The sequence below is a fragment of the Carlito syrichta genome, unplaced genomic scaffold, assembly GCF_000164805.1.
Source record: "Carlito syrichta isolate Samal-C Ts95f unplaced genomic scaffold, Tarsius_syrichta-2.0.1 Scaffold287781, whole genome shotgun sequence".
Classification (NCBI taxonomy): Eukaryota; Metazoa; Chordata; class Mammalia; order Primates; family Tarsiidae; genus Carlito; species Carlito syrichta.
Window position 1 is genome coordinate 260,329 of NW_007231877.1, and position 18,395 is coordinate 278,723.

Genomic DNA, 18,395 nt, shown 5'->3' on the forward strand with positions numbered 1-18,395 from the left:
TTTCCAACCTTAAAGTTTCATAAACTGTGGTCACCTAGTTTTTACCTTTGAGATTAATTTTTGGTATTTTATTTCATTTTGCAATTTTTACTTTAGCATTTTTACAAGACAAAGACTAAATTATTACTTGTAGTTTAAATTACTTTCTAATAATTTCCTTCTGAGTCTGTTCTTTAGAAATGAGCTTTTGAAAATTCTAGACAGGCACTAAACCAGGATGTCTCACAGGGCCTAATCCATCAGTAAACGCACTACTCTCCAACCCCAAAAATGAACTGACCAGAAACATTATCTGGGTAATTTGAAACTTGCTAACAATATAAGGTCCCACATGTACCCTCACAGTATTGTACATCGCAGTGATTTCTGTCTGCAAAGGCAAGGGTTCATTTAGTTGCACTCTCTTCTTTTATGGAGCAAGAACCAAAGTTCAGCAACTCCCAACTGGTCTTTGGTTTCAAGCCAGGATAAACTGTACAGGAAAGACTTGCCTGGCATCTGTGTTTACTCTTGACTGACACATTATCAGGATCCCACCCTCTGTTATTTTCTGGAATCCTGAGTACAGGCACTATTTGGATGTCATTTAGAGGATATACACATTTATTTTGACTACACTTTTTCTTTGTGGTGCACTATTTCTCCAAAAATTTTACACTGGTAATTGATAATGAGGATCTTTTCCCCCCCACAATTCCCATTACTATTCTCAGAGTTCTTATTTCTTACACAATGTTTAATTAACAGTTAGTGCTCTGATACTCTCTTTAGTCATTGATCAAAAATACAAGTTATGGTCATATATTCATCTAAAGCAAATTCCCTTATTGAATAAAGCAAAATGTCAACATAGAAGAAAATGACTAAATAAAGCACCACAGTAAGTGTCAGGATCATTCACAAATTGTTTGACCATAGTATTTATATGCCAACTCTTTAGATGGATTAATCAAAACAGCTAATGTAAACTACAGCTGGGTGACCTTTAACCACAGATGGAAAAGTGATCGAGGATGATGAGGCAAAAATAGAAGAATAGAAGGATGTAAAGATAAGGGCATGTGTGAGAATCTTATTTATTTGTTACTGAAATGAGATGTTTGAGTATATACATGGTCTAAGAGTAATCAGTTAGAAAGAGAGAGAGTGAAAATAAGTGGAACTGAGATTCTGGAAAAGCTCAGAAGGAACAAAATGTATAGAAAGACAGAAGGGTCAACCTTGACCAGGAGAAGGCCATTTCATCCTCAAAAAACAAAGAAAGGATGAAGGTTTGGAGAGGAGGTAGATACATTTGTAAGTTGGAGCAGAACCTCAGATAGAGCTTTGGTTACTTCTCTTTTGTTTTCAGTTAAAAGGTTATTAGTAAAGGAGGGGATTTCTGGAAAGAGGTAAATACTTGTAACAACTGCTCCAGCTAAGACAGAAAGCACACCAGAAGCCAGCAAAGAAGACCAAAGCAGCAAGTGTCCAGCTGGGATAAAGATGGATTTGTACTATTTCCATTTCATACAAATACTCACCTGGTTAACTCCTGACTGCCTGTGGTTGGAGCAGGGAAAATGGATTGTTGGTGAGATCCAAATTTAGAGAAAACAAATGGGAAGGGTAGGGGTGGAGGAATCTGGCAAGGGAGTAGTTAAAGTAATGGACTTAGGCTACACAGAGAAGGAAGTGAGATCAGCAGGAAGTTCACTGACTAGGAGAAAGAGAGTGTGTGTGTGTGTGTGTGTGTGTGTGTGTGTGTGTGTGTGTGTGTGTGTGTGTGTTGGGGAGTCAAATGAATGACTTGCTGAACTGGAACCATAGCTATACAGGGAGAAAGAAACTAAGAGAGCTGAAAGAAAAGAAGGCCACTGTCCAAGGGTGACCTGTTAAATTTAGAGATTTCAGTTACAGCGCAAGGACCTGCCTTGGAAGTAAGTTTCTAAAAACTGGATGCTTGGGTACTTAAAATGAAAACTGTTGAAAGTGTGAAGTCAAGGCACTAGCGTGCTGAATGTTTATCCACATGGACTTTGAAGTTAAGAATATACTCAGAAATTGAAAAAGGATAGACATGTGTGAGCCAGATATTTGACAAATATCAGGGAATAATCTGGAGGTGACAGCAACAAGGATTGGCAGAAGCTACATAAGTTGCAAAAGAGGAGAGAGAGGTTTTCCTTTTGGTAAGAAAGCAGAGGTGTGCATTAGCAACACGAAAATGTATGGCAACACTAGCTCACCTCACAGGGTTATTCTGAAACATATGAAATAATGGATATAAAAGTTCTCCAAGGAATGTAAAATGTGATTTAAATGAAAAAGACTATTATTATTATTTATAAAATAAAACATATAGATATTAAAGTCTGCACACACACACACACACACACACACACACACACACACACACACACACACACACAACCTTATCAGTCTTACAGGCTATCAATAGCACTTACTATTAATGTCAGTAACACTTGTAATATTTTACACCTTATATTAACAGCTCTTTAAGCATTTTCATGTGTACATTTCAGGATTTTCTCTCAAAAACCCTGGGAGGTAAATAGTATAGACTTTTTACTCACAGATGAGGAAACTGAAGAATAGAAACATTTAGTGATTTGGCTAAGGCTGATATCAATGACAGAGTCAGGACTTAAATTTTGCTAAAAGAATTGAAATCATCTAACTGCCATAGGTCATGGGAAAGCTTTTCACCAGGTGTTCATTTGCTTCCTGTTTTTCCTATATAACAAATCTAGGACACTTGTACACCTGATAACTCTCTGTTCCATGTTTTTTCTTAACCACCACATATTAGAATAGTAGAACTCTGAGAGCTCAAACATATTGATTATGCAAGGAGACTCTAACGTCAACAGTTGTTTCCTCTTCAGGGTTCCAAATGTTTATCTATTATTTTCCGAACTGTCTCTTGGTAAATAAAGACAAACCAATGGTTCTGATCCTAAGATATTTGTTCATCAAAAATGAGCATATAGCTACTTGGAAGGCAGGGACAGAAGGATCTCCTGAGCCCAGCAGGTTGAGGTTGCGGTGGCCATGAGCATGCCACTGCACTCCAGTCTGGGTGACAAAGAGTGAGATTCCAACTCAAAAAATTAAAAAATGAGCATAGAATCATATTTCATTGATTTTCAGAAACTATGATGCTACTTTTAATACAGACATATCTACTATATGCAAATGAAATGGGAGTGTTAAAGTACAAAGTCATTCTTTAGGTTAGCTCTCAAAGTAGATTTTTGAGATGGAAGTCTCTCTCTTAGCTGAAGTTATGCTTTAATAATGACTATGCTTTTATGCTAATGCATGCTCAACGATTGTGTTTTAAACTGTGGACCTCAGTTTCTTCATTTGTATAATACGTGATCTCCAGGGTTGATGTGAGGTGATATATAGTTTTTGTAAAGTGTCTTGCACAATGCCTTGCCCTTGTGAAACACTCAATAAGCAGTGAGTTATTTTAATCAGCTATAATTTGTTACTCTGCATTTCATTGTTAGAGTATTTCCGTCCTTTGTGTAAAATGTGTCGCTAGGGTGACAAGAGGAAACAGGCCATTGCAAACTTGAGCCTAAAACCACAGCCTAACTGAAGAGAGGTTTACAGACTAATTACTTAAACTGTGAAACAGATAGGGAGTGATCTCTTTAAGTAAGATATGAATATCTCAATATAAAAATAATTTAGTAGGCAAATTCACTTACATTATTTTAAGAACTTCTGTCCTTCAAAAACACCAAAAAGGAAGTAAAAAGACAAGTCACAAACAGGAACATATATCAATACGTGTGAGTCATGGTTAATTTACTATGACACTGGGCAACAGCTGGTAAACAGTTCTGTAAGGAGCTCAGCCAGTACAGCTTTCACTCAAGAAAGGCAAATTTTAGTTTTCAGTTTTGCTACTTCTTTAAGATTTCTCTGCATCTCGGTGCATGAGCAACTGGGGCTTCATCACACAAACACACTAATACTTATCAAAGGTCATGCAACTAGAACTGGGTTCCTTAACGGCCTCCATGCCCATTCTCTTCCAGCTCATGGCTTAGAGCTGGAGATTCTTTTATCATCCTCTCGGTCCCCGCCCCCCTTCTGGGTCTTAGATATCCCTTCCTCTCTCCCTGCAGGACCAGTCAGGTGTTGGGAATAGCAAAGAGTCTCAGATGGTGAATGACCAGTATGGTGCCAACATCACACTGTGAGAGAGATGGAAACTGCTGGTACCAAAAGCAGGGCTGGGGGAGGGAAGAGGACGGAGGAGAAAAGAAGAGGGAGAGGAAGCTAGCTTCAGCCAGGGATTTTGTGATTAAATTTCCCTTTGGAGCAGAAAACGATGCTGTCTAGACGGAGGCACTGGAAATAAGCAAAATGGTTGCAGTGCTGGCAATGAAGGTGTGCCCAACTGTATTCTTAGCAATAAATGCCTCATCAAGACCTTGTGCCTGCATAAGCACAAGAATAGGAGAGAGGCCTAAATAGGCATACTATGCGATTCCTGATTGTTCTTCCTAAATGAGGTTTGGTGCAATGAATTTTGAACAAGCTGAAAGGCCTCAGTAATAAGGGAAACACTTCCCTAGCACTTTATTATGTGACGAGCACTGTCCTAAGCACGTGACACAAATGAACTCATTTACTTCTCAGTCTATCCCCTTAGAGAGTATCTATTATTAGGTTGAACCATTTGAAATTGCCAATGCTCAACCATTTTGACCTACAAATGGCAGTTGTGTATAGTTAGACCTGCATTTAATCTGCATTTTACCAATGAAGAAAACCAGATGCAAAAACACTTAAATATCTTGCCAGTAAGCGGTGACCCTCAGCCCAAGCAATTAGGCTCCTGTTTCTGTGGTTGTTATTAACTATTGAAATATCTGCCTCTCTATTACACTGAATTAAAATGACAGAAAATATTTTTTTCCAACCTAAAAATTCTATCCACGAATCTGTGCTATGTCATTCCCAGTCTCCACACAACAATCACTTCTTAACTTGTCTATTTCTTTTGAAATATCTCTGCTCGCTCAGTCACTCAGCTGGAAATCTCAGAAAGGACTTTGATTTCTTATTTCCTTATTTCTCAACTACTAGAATCCAAATCATATTTATTAAGTCCATCTCAGCAGGAACTATAGAATCATATGGGCACAAGAGCTGAAAAAAATGTTAGAGATAATCTAGTCAATTTTCTAATGCAGACATAGTCACTGAGTGAGCTGGTAGCATAGTCAGGACAAGAGCCTGTACTCCTGATTTCTGGTCACTGCTCTTATCTGTCTCAGTTCTCATACCACAGCCAGTAACTCTTTGCTTCTCCAGAACTTCAGGAACAATTGTAACACTCTAACCCTCATATATAACAATATATTGACACACTAAACACTTAACTCTGTGCCAATCATTCTTTTAAATGAAGAGTAAATTAGCACAAAAACTCTTTACTAGCATAAACTGCCTTTAACAAATAGGAAACTAAGACACAGAGAAGTTAAAGTGATTTGTCCAAGGTCACACATCTTGTAGACTAGCTCTAGAAGTCATGCCCTAGATCACACACACCACCCTGCATTGGGTACACTTCAGACTAATCTGCTTTGGGAAGTAGTTCCCAATTCTCCCCTCACTCTGAGCTGAGTTGGAAATCCTATCTGCCAAACTCCCAGAACTTCCATTCATATCACATTTACATAATTGACTCCTTATTTGTCTGTTTTCTCCACTAGATTGCAAATGCCTTGAGGGCAGTAACTGTAATTATTCTTCTTAATATTCCCAGGATTTGATTCAATACCTGACACAGTAATCTCTGAATAAATACTTGCTGAATGAATTTATGAAAGAATGAATGGCCATCTAGTTAATCTTCCTGCCTTTAATCTCTCCTTATTCCATCTGTTTCCCATCTGGAAGTGAGCTGAGGAAACCAGTGAGCTATTTAGTGTATAAAGGTAATGGAGACAGGTGAGCCCTTCATTTTCCTTTCTTAATAACCAAAGATAGTCCTTCTGGTTGTTGTTCCCAAACATTTGATCATGAACTTTTCACACTATTTACATAGTTGGGTTTTTTTTCACCCATAGTCATATATCTAGGATCCAAATTAGTTTTTTAACTTTTATATTTTGATTTTTGAAAGTGAAATATTTCCAAGAGGATGCATTCATTTGTTTTATTTTATCTGACCCATTAGACCATAAATTAGATTACTGATAGTGGGCTAAATAAGACTTTGATCTTAACACTGAGCACCACGTTCCATTAATAGTCACAGTAGGCTTCAGAAGTCATAGTGAGACATGTTTTAAATGACTTTATGCTTAAATGTGTTAGTTCTGAAGTGTCCAGACTGCTACTGTGACCCTTGATTCAAAATCATATGTAGGATTCTAATAAACAATGTTGAGTTAATTGGATATCAAGATTTTAAAATGTATTTTTATTTCTCACATCATATGAAAGATTAATTCCAGATGGATAACATATCAATGCAAAAGACAAATCACAAAGTTTTTAGAAGAGAACTTCTTCCTGATTTATGAGTAGCCAAAAAACTCTAACTACATAGGAATAATATTAATAAATTGAACTCCATTAAAATTAAGAATTTGTGTTCACTAAAAGAAAAAAGAGTAGAAAGGCAAGCTATAGATTGGGAGAAGATATTCACAAAACATACATCCCCAAAAGAAATTGTATCCAGAATATTTAAAGTATGCCCCAAAATCACTGTGAAAAAGACAGATAGCCCAAAAGACAAGTGGACAAAGACATGGACACTTCACAGGGGAAAATATCCAAGTGGCTAGTAAACATATGAAAAGGTACTCAATCTTTTCAGTTACCAGAGAAATACAAATAAAGTGACTATGCCATACAGTTACTCTTCCACCAAAATGGCCAATATGAAAATGACAACATATTAACATAAGAAGTGTTGACAAGAATGTGGAATGGGGATGGAACTCTTGATTACTGCTACTGGGAATATAAATTGAACAATGACTTTGGAAAAGTCTTTGGCAGAATTTATTAAAGCTCTGCACAGAAAGCAATTTCATACCTAGAAATATCCAACAGAAATGTAAACATATGTTCAACAAAAGACATTCACAAGACTATCAAGCAGCTTTATTCCTAAGAACCTCATAGTGGAACTACTACAGTCTTCATCAATAGTAGAATACATAAAGTACTAAACAACAATGCGAATGAATAATCTACAAATACACACAACTTGGAGGACTCTCGCAAACATAATGCTAAACAAAGAATCCAGACACAAAAAAGTGTATATTGCATAATTTCATTTATACAAACTCTAAAAAACAGCAAAGTTAATCTATGCTTGAATTTAGCTAATTTACGACATAAGTCAGGATAGTGGTTACTCTGGAGGGCAGTACCTTAGAATGTGACCTTATTCAGAAATATGATCATAACAGATATAACTCATCAAGATGAGGTCACTCTGAAGTAAGTGGGTCCCTAATCCAATATGATGGATGTCTCTATACAAAGAGGAAATTTGGTACAGAGAGAAATATGCATAGAGGGAAGATGATGTGAAGACTCAGAGAGAAGACAGTCATCTGCAAGGCAAGAATGAGAGATCTGAAACAATCCCTTCCCTCATAGCCCTCAGAAGAAGCCAACCCTGCTGACTCCTTGACCGTAGACATCCTGACTCCTAAAGTATGAGACAAGCATTTCTTGCTTTTAAGCCACCCAGTTTGTAGTACTTTGTTACAGTGGCCCTACAAACAAATACATTGGTAAGACTGAAAGGTTAAGTAACTTGCCTCTGGACATCCAGTCAGACAGCTAAAAGTGAAGTTGATGTCAACAGCTCTTCATCTTTTCTGGGAACACCCACCTACCACACTCTACCTTTATCAGCATCTCACACACTAGGCAAGGCTACTCTAGGGAATGGTGAACCATGGAAGGTGTTATGCATAGGAATGACAGAGTCCTTTCTCTGTTTTTGAACAATGTAATGCTCTTGAATCACTGAAGACAGAATTTAAAATCCTAAGACCCAAATAGCTCTACAGTCCCTTTGAGGAATCCTCAAATGGTATCTTTCCTGACCTGGCAGGGGTCAGAGTCTAGAGTACTTCAAGGAGCTACAATGGTCCACTAGATTGCTCTCAATACAGTTGTTCTCCATCTTATTTTGGCCATGACCTCTGTGAGAATCTACTGAAAACTATAAATCTTCCTAACAGACAAATGTCCATAGTCATCCAGATTAGGAGTACAGGTAAGGACTTTTAGGACAGAGAATTGGGTTTTGATCTTGCCTCCAGAAACAAAGATGGATAGCTGAAGTCAATGCAGTTTCCACTTGTCATCTTAGGGGAAGTCAACAACTAACTACTGACCCTATGCCAAGACTCAATGTTATCATTCCAGAAACTTTGTAACTTCTCCACATTAGTTACTTTTGCTCTTCCCCTCTCACTTTTCCACAATGATTAGCAGTTAGGTACTTGAAATAGCAAAAGACAATGTGTGTATTTTAGAGACAGAAAGGAAAGGGAAGAAGGATGCGAGTTACACCTCACTCAGGTTTGAGGAAAGAGGAGACCTGAGAGTGAGAAGAGAGGCAAACAGGCTAATTAATCCCCAAATGGTGAATAAAGGAGAACACTGTTTTCTTGGGAAGAACATTGTTTTCCTGATCTCCCCTATAAAATTTTTAATATTTTATTTTAACTCCATTTCCCATCATATCCTTATTGGTGATCATGGCTCAGTGCATGGGAAGTGAAGTCATTGACTAGGGCTGGGTAGGAGAGAGAAGGATAAATAGCAATATGTGAGAATTTGGTATTTAAACACGGGTTTGTTACTGAAAGATTTCATAAATTCCTAAATTGTAACTGATCAAATATTGCTCAAATGGTAGGGGTTACTAAAGTTTGAAGGCAAGTACTTTAACTTGCTCCCCATTGTATTTACAAACCTAAACACCCAATCTGGTAAATGGTAGACATTCAATAAATAGTATGAATGAATGGATTGGTCATGGGATTTGCATAAGATCTGAATACTAGCCTAGATGCACCCATTAAATAGATGTGTACAAAGTCACTTTATATGTCTAAGATTGACTTTTCTATAAAATGAGAGAATTGGACTGAATAAAGATATAACACTTGAACGTTCTACAATTGAGTGTGAATATGCTCACTTAACACAAAGCTATCTGTAGTCACCACTATGTATTGTAGACAACATAGTGTGATATATGCCAACATATAGCATGTTTAGGAGTTCAAAGAAGTCTAATTTGAGAACAGTTTTTCAGTCCTAAAAGAAACTGAGACATAAATTTACCTAAAGTGCAATCCTGTGATCAGCAATACATTCGGCGACACTTACATAACCACTGCCTCGAACAAGACTGGACCAAAATAGTGGAAGAAAAAGAAGAAGGAAGAGGCAATGTCACAGTTTGCTGAGAAAGAAGCAAATTGCTCATTTAGACTCAAGAAATTAATTTTTTCAAGCTATCAAAGCTCCCTGCAGATTTGAGAGTAGTTTGATAAGAGGATCTCAATGTCTTGAAAGTTCTTTGGTAAGAGAACAAGCGTCAGCATGATCACATGGTTAGCTTCAGGGCAGATATATCCTGAAGGTCTTGTGTAAATGAAACACACTTGAAATAAGATCTAAGAATGAGACAATAGTTACAATGCAGTAGAAATAAAAATATAGTCTGAAATAAAGTTGATTTCATTAATATTTATTTACTAATATCAGGAACAAATATTAATTTAAGTGATCAGTTTCTTTTAAGTTTTAGACAAATAGCTCTGTTTTTTATACTGTCCATCTTTAAGATGCTTCTATATTACTGACTAAAACCATGTTACTACTATCCACACACCTTTCAGGATTAAATATCCTTTATTGAAAAATAATAAATAAAAATCTGTAATACATCTATACATACTGAATTGTTATCGCTTCTTTTATTGGTTTTCCAAGTTTTTTTGGCATATTTCTTTGGTTTCTTGACATCATTGTGCATTTGTGGATCTAACTCTGCTTGAAGTGTTCAACTGGCTTCAAATATGTTGGGACCAGACACAATTTAATGATGGTCCTAATTCCCAAGGATCTTGCTCTCAAGGATACCTGGGGTTTTTGCTGACTTTTGTGGAATGTGTCCTCTCAATGACCCGTGATAAATAGTGCACCATTTTCCTAAAAGACCTAAAATGTGGGGTGTTTTTGCAATGACTTTTTCTCATTTCTTGGCTCAGGAAATATTATTCTTGCCTCCTGTGGTCATCCTGTTATTCACCAGCAAATGTTACTGACCCTACAACTTCCCAGCTGAGATGGAAGGATGGGTAAGTGGGTAGGAGAGGTTGCATTTTTGCCTTCTCTACACAAATTCAGAGGGAAGTGTTTGTTTTCCCTTCCTCCCCTCAAGTGTGTGTTTTGATGATTTGAAGCAATCTCTGGAGAAGCCTTGGAAGTTAAAACACCTTAAAAGCAAGATGTCCAAAAGCCATAGGGAATATATATTCCTATCAACTGCAGCTTTAAAAATGCTTTTTGGATTGACAGTGGTGGGAAACTATGGGGCGGGGAGGGAGGAGAAGGGAGGTGGGATTAATGGTAGTCAATATCTGTCTGGGGATGGGGAGACACCCCTTATCAACAAGGGTGCCTGAACGATGCATATTTGTATTCCTAACCCTTAACTGTACCCCACAATTTTAAAATAAAAAATATTGATTTTTAAAAAATACTTTCTGCTGGACTGTCAAGGTTAAGGACACAAAATTACCTAGGACTTTTACATACACTATAACTAAATAATAGGCAAATGCTATTCTTAGTATCTGGAAATTATAGTAAGAATAATTTTTTCACTGTTTACTTAATCATATTGTTGGCTACACACAAACACACACACACTATATATATATAACTTTTGCAATTTAAAAAATAAATAATAAATAGGCATAAAAATGTAGGTGGACTGGGGGTGGCTCACACCTGTAATCTCAGCACCTTGGGTGGCCAGGGCAGGAAGTTTGCTCAAGGCCAGGAGCCAAGACAAACCTGGCCAATATAGCAGAAGCTTATATCTACAAAAATTTTTTAAAGATTGGCTAGCATATATATGTATATGCTAGCCAATCTTTAAAAAATATATATATGTAAAAAATATATATATATATATATATATATATTACTCTCTCCTTAGTAGAACTGTGACATTGCCTCTTCCTTCTTTTTCTTCCACTATTTTGGTCCAGTCTTGTTCAAGGCAGTAGTTATGTAAGTGCTGCCAAATGCATTGCTGATCACAGGATTGCACTTAAGGTAAATTTAGGTCTCAGTTTCTTTTAGGACTGAGCAACATACATAATGTTCTTTCCTTTTAATACAGATATTGAATAAAGTGGGAAAATCTCACCTGAAATCAATTCTCTTTTTAAAGCTAAGTCTCTCATGTCAATCTCCTCATCAATATGGCTGGCAACGAGCCCCATCTTTCATACTATCTGAACTTCATCATTTGAAAAGATCTCATGACAGCAGTGATAGCGCTAAGCACCAAGTCTCAAGTGTCTTATTTTCTTATCCTATGTCCCATGGAAATACCTGGATTAGCTGTTTCCAAACATTGCATCCATGCTGTGCTGACTACTTATGAAAGACCTGGGGATCCTTATACCAAAGATTCTAACTTAGTAGGTGTGGGGAGGAGACACAAAAATGTATATTTTTGTCACCCAAAATTAAGAATGTCATTCCTAAACCATCACTCTTCACAAAAAGTGTGCATTAATTTTAAAAAATATATGTTTGCCTCATTATTGAGGTAAAAATCAGAGGTGACTACCCACAGGAAATCCAATTTGCTCAGAAGCAGCAGAATAAAACAACTAAGACATATTAGGCTTAATTAATCCCTCCACTGCTTTAGGCTGTAGTTTTATATTTATCTGAGTGATCATCCATTATATATGTGTTCAAATGTTTGAATAGCATTTAAAAGTTATCACTTTCAAGGCTATCGTGTGCTCTTTACATGGGCATGTAACATTACCTGCACTAGTCATCAACAAAAACTGGCATTGTCTTGACTCCAATGCCAATAACATTTCATTTTATTTTATTTTTTAATATTATTTTAAATGGACACATCACAATTATATATATTTGTGGGATATAACATGATATTTTTATATATGTATACAGTATGGTTAAATCAAGTTAACATATTCATCACTTCCTGTAGCACTATGGTGAAACATTTAAAATTTACTCTTAGTTATTCTGAAATATTCAATAACTACAGTCATTCTGTTGTACAGTAGATCTCAAAACTTCTGCCTCCAGGCTAACTGAAAGTCTGTACTCTTTGACCAGCAATTTCACATTCCCCCACCCCACCCCCTTCAACTTCTAGTGACCACCATTCTACTCTCTATTTCTATGAGTTCAACTTTTTTAGATTCCACATATAGTAAGATCATACAGTATTTATCTTTCTGTGTCTTCATGCCAATAATGCTTGAGGAGCTACTAGAAGTCAATTTACCTATATTATTTCTACCCCCTAATACATAAAACAAAACAATTAAGATTACCTAAAGCTGCCGAATTTAATAGCCTAGAACAAAGGTCGGCGAACTTTTTTTTGTAAAAGATCAGATGGTAAATATATTAGGCTTTGAAGGTCACAATTCATTAGTTAGAGCACTAAAGCAGCCATAGGTAATATGATGACTAGATGAATGCTGTTGGCTGATTTTTAATAAAACTTTCATTGACAGACACTGAACTGTGAATTTTATCTAATTTTCCCATGTCACAGAATATGATGCTTCTTTTGGTTTCTTTTTAACCATTTAAAAATATAAGAAATGCTCCCAGTTCAAGGAACATATAAAAAGGGTCAGATTTGATCCTCAGGTCACAGTTGCCAACCCCCTGGGCTAGAGCACAGAGCCGAAGAAGCCAACGAAAGAGTCCATAACTGTGTGAACCTGTCTCTCTTTGTTGTCTCTGCTGCATGTATAGGTTGCATTCCTGCCTCCAGCCTACCACCATGCAAATGTACAGGGAATCAGGAAAGAGGATGTATGAGACTCACTGCAAATTCCTTGTTCCTACAGATGTCCTATGTAGTCACACTGCATTGCGCTGCAGGGGACAGATTACAAACATCAGATAAGGCCCAGGCCTACCAGGGAACATGAGAAGCCTTTGAAGTCTTCTCCACTGTTTATGCTTCTGGTTCCTCACAGAGAGTACCTTAACAAGGTCCTGCATAGCCTTGCCAGGAAAAGTAGAAATGAAAACCAAACAAAAATGTTGCTTTTAATCAGACTGAAGATCTTGTTTGTGAATATCTCATCCATATAGTAGAACTGTTTTCATCATCAACTTAATGCCTATTAACAGAGTCAACTCTAGCCTCCTGCTTTCTCCCAACTAAGTAGCATTAAAAAGATGAGAGAAGCTTATGGTGAATAGAGAGCTGCAGATGTTAAAAGGTTTAATCTATTAATATAGGGCAGCATTTCCCAAAGCGTGTTTTGCTGAATGCTGACTGTGTTAGATGTTCTGCTGGAAAAGCATTTCAAGGTCAAATAAGTTTAGGAAATGTGGCATAAAATATCCCCCCTTTCTTGAAGATTCTTAACATACATTAGTACATTAAAGGCTCTGAGGGTTCCTGCAATAAAACTGCTTAACTAGGTTAAATCAAGTGTTTCTCAAAGTTATGTGATCAGAGAATATTTTTCTTTCTTCACTTAACTGTTAGCATCTCAAGAAACTAAAGATGCAGACTGCATTTTGGGAAACACTGCCACAGACAAGGCAGAAGGGTCAAAAGGTTTTAAGCAACGGAGTAAATTATGTTTAAGAACAGTCACATACACACACACACACACACACACACACACACACACACACATACACACACAAAGAACAGTCACTTTGGAGAGGATCAGAAATTATACCATATTCCATCCACGTGCTCAAGCCAAAAAACATGAGCTTTATCTGTTGTGGTGATAATCTAAAAAATTATAAAATAAAAGCATGGCTTAAAAAAATTCAAAACAGTACAGAGGATAATATGAAAAGCAAAAATCTCCTCTCTCCTTTCTCTCACCTCTATCCCAGCAGCAGGTATACTTTCAAGAGGGCCTAATAAGAGTTACTTGTTTTTTGTTTTATTTTTCAGTTCTTCTCAAGGCAACTCTAAATCATATGCATCTGAGTCTAGATCATCCAACATTCAGCAGTATCGCTTAAAGGAATTCATTCTCATGCTTCTTTCTATCTAGCCCACAGCTAGATACCAGGCTGTATCAATCCAACTTCAAAATACATCTCAAGTCTATGCGCTTTTCACCATCTTCCCCATCGGTACTCTCGCTTGCACTCTGTCCTCACCGGTGTTTCTACTTCCAATCCTTTATCCCTCTGGTCCATTCTCCTTATTGTCTCCACTTTCCTAGGAATAGAAATCAGGACAGTCTCTGGCTTAAAAATCTTCAATGGCTTCCCACTAAAATCAAATTCAAAATCTTTCTCAAGACCTGTGAAGCTTCATTTAATCAGACACCTGAACTCCTCTCCCACTGGTACCCAGCTCCCTCCCAAGGGCCCTTTCTCCATCCATGGAATGCTTCCAGCTTTTTCTCCCCTTAGGGCTTTCCCATTTGCAATTTCCTAGGCAGGCCCATATCACGTTTTTTTCTCTTTTTGGCCAAGTTTATCCCTATGCTTTTTTCCAATATCAGCTTATATCTTCTATTGTCAAAGAGCCCTTCCCAGAGCACCAAATCAGAGTGTCCCTGCTTTTTTCTCATACCACTCTGTTCTTCCCATACTACTTCCCGCAATTTAGTATTTTGTTTATTTTGTAAATGTCTGTAAGTTCCAAAGGATAGGGAACACATCTGTTTTGTTCAACACCAAATGTGAAAAAATTGGCATGGTGTCTAGTCACAGAATGGGCTTAACAATTATTTATTACATGAATGAAACTGGCTAGTGGGAATTTCTCTTTCAGTTTTATCTCCTACCTCTTCCTTATATGAAATGGTAGCTCCATTTGATTTTCCTTTTCTGCACACTTGCCACCCAAATGTCTCATTTATTCATCTTTATGAGGGCCAGAATTTTAGGGGTCATCTCATATACCTTTACTCCTCAGTTTCCCTCAGCATTTCAGTTTATTTTATTCTCTTCTTGGGAACTCATTGCATTTATATTCTGCCCCATTCATGTGGTGCTAAATCTTCTATTGGCTTGTAACAACGTATTTGCATTGTAAATTAATGCCTTATATTTACATATTTTTGTCTTGCTAATTATGTCATAAATTTATTGAATACAGGACCTGGTACTTCGCATCATAAAGTACACAGCATGCCCCTGCACAGAGTCGCTGCACGAAAGAAGTAATCTCCATCTACTCCTTATAATACCCTTATTATAAGACCTTTATTTGGAAGTTTGATGCATTTTCTTTTACTCTATTTTCCTCTTCAACTGTTCTGATGATGTTGCCATCATGCTGGAAAGGACAGCTGGGATAAAGATAAGCTCCGGGGTCAGTGAGAAGTAGTTAAGGGAGAGGTCTGGGGACAGAGGACTTGTCTTCTAAGTTCCTCTCTACTAGGAACCAGAGTTACAAAAGTGAGTAGGTGTATTTGGCAAAGGACTGGGTGCACTTTATATTGATTAGGCATTTCCTAGAATATATTAAAGGGTGACTTGATCAAGTTTTGAACATACGTGTTTTTAAAGTTCAATTTAAAAAAAGGATTGCCTCCTCAAAAAATTTCAGGCATTGGCTTAGTTTCTCATTGTGCAGTTTTTGAATGAATTAGACCCAAATATTAATGTAATTCAGAGTGTTTTTGGGATCCAAGGAGTCATTCTGTCATTTTAGTGGCCAATTCCAACCTTACTCAAATAATGACTTTTTTTGTTTTTTTTTTTGAGTTGAAGTCTCACTCTGTCGCCTAGGCTGGAGTGCAGTGGTACACTCATGGCCACTCCAGCGTTGAGCTACTAGGCTCCGGTTATCCTTCTACTTCAGCCTTCCAGGTAGCCGGAACTACAGGTGCACACTACCACATCTGGCTAATTTTTAAAAATAATTTATTGTAGAGACAAGGTCTTGTCATGTTGCCCAGACTGGTCTCAAACCCGCAGGCTCAGACAATCCTCTCGCCTCAGCCTCCCAGAGTGCTGGGATTTCAGGCTTGTGTCAACACACCTGGTCCAAATAATAATATTTAAGGAGTATTTTAAAATACTGAATACCTTAGCTACTTACTTTTTGTCTTATTTTATTTTTTCACCAAAATATAAGGGTTAGAAAAGTCTTGTCACCTCTTTAATGGCCTAACCAACTTCCACAAGCTACTTCTGAAAAAATGGAGCACAAAGTTTAAGCCTATAACAATAGCGTCTTTGTTAGCATAGAATTATTTAAGGTCAGTAGTCATTTTTACTATTATCTCTTTTTTACTCAGAGATAATATCACCTTTAAGATAAAGAGAGTAGAAAATTTCATCTGTCATCTTTGTCCATGGGGAAACTGAAATACAGAGAGGTTTCATGGCATATCCAAGGGCACCTAAGAAAGCAGCAGCTAAATTCCAGGTTTATACTGAAGAGCTCACCTCAAGTGTGGGATTGCTGTAAGACAGCGCTGTTATTCAGTAAGTTTTAAAGCATGGTTGTCAACCTGGGGTCAGGACATAATTTGTAGGGTCCAACGCAAAATGAAGATTCAGAGCCTCTTGTTTGAAAAGTATTAAGTCAGCAGAGAGTGACAGCATAACATTAAACCAAATGTAGGGTCCTTCTAAGTGCCAAGTTTGCATTTCCATGAAGCTGTCCTAGGAGTCTCTGAATGTCTAGAATGAGGGAGTTTGGGTATCCAAAGGCTATATGAACTCCTGAAATTGTAGGCAGAATTCTTGTTGATGTGCATGTGTTAGTCTTTCATATTCCATAGCTTTTATCAGATCTTCCAAGTGGTCTGTTAACTTCTTCAAGAGTAAGAACTGTTCTTACAGAGCCCACAGTATCAGAATATATTGGTAGGGACAAGTATACTGGTGGTCACTGTGTACAATCCTTCACAAGGCTATATTTGTAAGTTTTCATGAGTGCATGGGAATACAAAAACAAGAAATTCTTAAAGTTGACCAGATGTTGCCAGAAACAAGTGCACTCAGGAATGCATCTTCAGGAGATAAGAAAGCAAATGATGACATGGTCAACATAAACACATTCTCTATGGGCCCCAAGGTGATACCCAAATATGAGCTATTTTATTTTCAACTTCTCTCTCTTCTTCTGTCATTGGATGTCACATGTAGCCTCCTCTAGACAAAGTATATTTTAATTTTCTTTAATTTCTCCAGTAGCTGTAAGATTTACCAACTCACGGTGATTTGCATCGATTTTATAGATAACTATATCCCAGTATCAGAAGTCAGAGTAAAGCAGAAATTTGTTAATAAAGCAGGCACAGAAGATGCCCTGAGAAATAAACTTGGATCCTGAGAAATACTACAGATGAAATGATAACAACAGTTGAGCCTGGCTGGTAAAAACCTCACGGCCAACTCCTGAAAATCTCACACACAAATATCCCAATGGGAATTTTGCTCTTACAGTTTAGGTAGCTGCCTTACATTTGTATTTAGTCCTTTGCCCTGCTTTACAAATTTTGGGCTAAGTACGCTCCTCGATCAAATCTCTAAATCATATAAATGGGGATATAGAGAGATGAGTAATTGAAAACACAGGGTCATTCTCAAGTTTCCATTTGCACACAGTGTCAGACTTCTCTCCATACAGGCTCTCGCAAACAGAAAAGCAAGAGGCACCCGATGTCCTGGTCCCGGCTCGGTCCTTGCTCATTACACAATGGGGCACTCTAGGTGATTCAGCGAGTAGCCAAACTCTTGCAGATCCAGTGATAACCTTGGTTGCTCATCCACGGAACTCATCCATGTAAGAAAAACCGTTCACAATCCTTCCCCCCCAAAAGGAGCAGGAAGCTGGGAGGTGGGACGCCTTTCTCTGGCAATTAGGGTAAGGCTGGGCATGAATTTTTTTAATGGGCAGTAACAGCCCCGCGGGCAGGCTGACTCGCTGAGGGTGTGAGCAGCCTATCTGCACGCTGTCTGCTCCAGCTGGAGTGTCCTGGCACCTGCTCCCCTACTCTCCCCACACGCCCAAACCACAGGAAGAGACCCAAAACTTCCAACGGGGGCAGACCCCGCCCTGGCCGCCCCGGCCCAAGTCAGCCTCTCACCGGCGAGGCCCGGGTGGGAGGGTGGCGACCTGCGCA